This window comes from Mycetomoellerius zeteki, unplaced genomic scaffold (assembly GCF_001594055.1).
Source record: "Mycetomoellerius zeteki isolate Tzet28-1 unplaced genomic scaffold, Tzet1.0 scaffold914, whole genome shotgun sequence".
In the NCBI taxonomy this organism is placed as follows: Eukaryota; Metazoa; Arthropoda; class Insecta; order Hymenoptera; family Formicidae; genus Mycetomoellerius; species Mycetomoellerius zeteki.
This window is the reverse complement of record NW_017257952.1, coordinates 9,155-13,056: the sequence shown is the minus strand read 5'-3', so window position 1 is coordinate 13,056 and position 3,902 is coordinate 9,155.

Below are 3,902 nucleotides of genomic sequence, written 5' to 3'. Positions count from 1 at the left end.
CTTCATTTTTTTGCATAACTTTGAGCGAGTAACACACACTACTTATCTACTGCGTATCTTAAATTAACGTAAATGTAAGTTTATTAAAAAGATTGCTTGTAAAACATTTACTTTCAAAATGCTAACGTATCTATGTACGTTGATAAAATTACATTTGCATACTTAATGTCGTAAGTACACACACACTCATCATTCATAAATTTTTAGCATTTTGAAAATACTTCAAATTATAAAAAAGCTACGAAGAAATACTTTATGAAAGATTATATATACATATATAACGTGTTAAAACAATAAGTATTTTAAATACAAAATATATACAGGGTGGCCCATGTAAAGTGTTACAAGTTATTATCTCTGAAAGTGTGTGTCAAATGACTAATATGTTCAGACAAAAGTTTTATGACTTTGAGGAGAGCATAAGATGGTATCATTTATTTGACCTTGGGTAGCGTTGTCAAAGTGAGGTAAGCTACAAGAAAATGTAATAAAAAATGGGGGTCCATTTAAAAAATTCAAAGTGGCCTTGCTCTCTTTGACAACAAGGTCAAACAAATAGTACCATCTTATTATGCTCTCCTCAAAGTATCATAAAACTTTTGTCTGAACATATTAGTCATTTGACACACACTTTCAGAGATAATAGCTTGTAACACTTTACATGGGCCACCCTAATATATATATATATATATGTCACATGAGATGATGTTCGCCAATTTTACTTGATAACAATAATTATTTTACGCATATGTATTTTAAACGTTCACGTAATAAGAAATGCTAATTTGTATTACGCCATATCTCGACTTTTCCTTTCCTCCTTTCCAAGAAATTTACATTCCTCGCACGTGTTTCCCACGAATGAACGAATGGGCATGCTCCTGCACGGTTAACGGTGAAGATCTAACTCATCCTGGTGTTCCGTATTATTCGCATTCGCGACCGTTATCGGCGACGAGGACAAAGGCACGAATCGCGGCGACGTGTTTCTCCGATATCGCGGCGGAATACGGTGGCGTATGCTGATGAAAAACCGGCATAAAAATGGAACAGTTCCCTTGAGAATTTCTTTCGCAGAAGTATATTGGACGGACAAGCGTCGGAGGCGGTAGCGGTGGTGGAACCCTGAGCAATTCTTATGTGCCACGTACGTGAATGCAAATCCGAATCATGGTGCATGGCGCATAACCATCACCAGCAGTAACGGACGGGAAAAGCGCCGGAAAAACTTTAATGGATCCGTTTTTAAGGACCCGCAGCCGAGTCGCGTGAGTCCGCCGACCTCTCTCGCATAACATACAAAAACCCACTCGAGTCGATGCTACGGTCGATGATGAAGGAGCCGCGACGCAACGGGGAGAGAAAAAGTCCGGTGCCACTGTACTGAGAGCGAAGTGGAGAGCAAAGAGCGGCAAATAAAGCATGAGACAGATAATCGTGCAATTTAAACAGCGGTGCTCATTTCGTCCTCCTCCGAATGCAGGTAGCATGAACGCCAGAGGATAAATCTTTCATTCGCGTTGTAATCTGATTCGAGTGCGAATTACAACCATCGTTCCTAACTCGTAAGTCGAGTGGATCGTATAGTCCGCGTTTTATGGGAAATAAAAAACTTAATACATCAATACGTTTAATTAGAAATATTACATTCTTCCATTCGAGGACGCCAAATTCAAATACCTTATCTTTATTAATTTATGACTTCTGCACAATTCTAAGTTTTTTTTTAATTCACAATGTCGCCTGACATCGTAGAGGATAGATGTCCTCTCCAATAGTATCATGGTTTAATTTAATCTATTTTATTATACGGAACTTAGTTAATTTGCGTTTTCTTCTCTGCGTCTGACTTACACCATTATGACAAACCAAGATTGTAGAATTGGAAAAGCGAGATGAGATCACCTTTATGGTACTTATGTTTGAACCGCACAAAGCGAATACTAAATTAACCGACGTTTTTACTGAACTTTATTATGTGATCGAATATTCCGATAATTTATGTATTATTGCTTGTTGTTTACATTGAAGATGACTCGATCGGTGTCGAAACGTTTGTATGTATGAAAGTTTATTAAATATTCTTTATGTTGTAACTGGCTCGTAGCCTTTCTTTTAACTATTGATTTTTTTTAATTATTTCTTCTTTTATGTCTCGATGGTCGAATTGGTCAGATGCCATGTTCAAATCCCGACTAAGATGATATTAGATGTTATTTTACCAGATATATATATATATATATATATACGTGTAAAAGAGCCTAAGCTAACCACATGGAAAAATGTTGTTTCAGACAAATTGGTTAAAATGTATTGTAGTATTTTTTAGTTTTATTTCTTATGAGAGGCTGATCAAAAGTCTCTATAAGCGCAACCATAAAAAATGGACAGATTTTGCTGTAGCACCATTTGCTATTTAAGCACCATTTCCAATCGTATTGAAAAGTACCCCTTCATCTATAGTACATAATTCACTAACACGTAGGTATATAATCATATACGTATGTCTATTATTGAGTAAGTTTATGTCTCAGATGTGTGCGTGAGGGGGAACGGGAATGGAGTGGATGTATATGTGTATATCTATGTCGATAACAATTCCATTAATGTCTGACATTATTAGTGTGGATTCACATATAGTTATATGTAAATGCCTATACAGTTTAGATAAAGGACTATTTTGATCAAACTCGAAATTTCAAATTATGCTATAGTAAAACCTGTCCATTTTTTAAGATTGTGCTTATATAAAAATTTTGATTAGCATCTTATAGCTAAAAAATATCACAACTTTTAATTGTTCAATTTGACGAAAATCATTTTTTTCATAATTTGATTAATGAGGAGTTTTTTTATGACTAAAATATAATGTAGTATATAACTTTTAATAATTAAAACATAATAATACATATAATATAAATGTTACTCTTTATAATTTAAATGTGCCGATGATTTTCAGGAACTAATAAATTATAATTACTCGAACAAATCTATAAATAATAATCATCTTACGCGATGCGATTAATAATCCGATGCTCGACATACGGAATAAATAAAATTTTGCAAGATATTTACATAGGCCGTACCAATTATATATCTAACATATTCGCGCGAGAATTTTTACAAGTCACCAAAGACGTTTACCAGCGAAAACATTCGACAGATATCGCTGAGTGGTCCCTCGACTCCCTGATACAAACGCTGGCCTTTTCGTGATAAGCTCGAACGACTCGACTCCGAAGGAAAAGTTGCCTGGAGTATGAGTAAACTTCGCCGAAAACTTCTAGCGCGGCAGCAGTGGATACAGTCCGCTGGGGATGCAAGTATACGTACGCACGTCGTCTTGCAAGCATTAATCATTCTGTTCCGAAAGCGGCTGGTCGCAATTTTCCAATAAACGTCTGTTCGATAGATTTTTCATCTTCTCCCACGCGACACGCTTTCTCATTGTCTTCTCAATTCCACGTTCTCTTTCAGAGTCAATTTAATAGAGATCTGAATATATACAGACTCTCTCTCTCTCTCTCTCTCTCTCTCTGATAAAATTTTGATTTCAAACGAAATAAAAACATATTAGTTCACAGAAAGAATGACTTTGCTGAAATATCTAAAAATTTAGCTAGATACAGATTTAAAAATATTTTTGTTGAACCATTAATATAATTATATAGAAAACTCAAGCATAATGAGAACAATCAAAAATATGTTACAGCATATTTCTTTTATTTGACTAATTAAAAAATTAACTAGGCATAATATTTTCCAACCAATACGTAAAGCTTTCTGTTCGAAAGTTTAAGTAACATATTTATAATTTATTGTAATCAAAATATAGATTGAAACAATTAAACTTTTGGCTTAATTTCAAATATATTGTATATACGTGTTTATAATTTAATCAT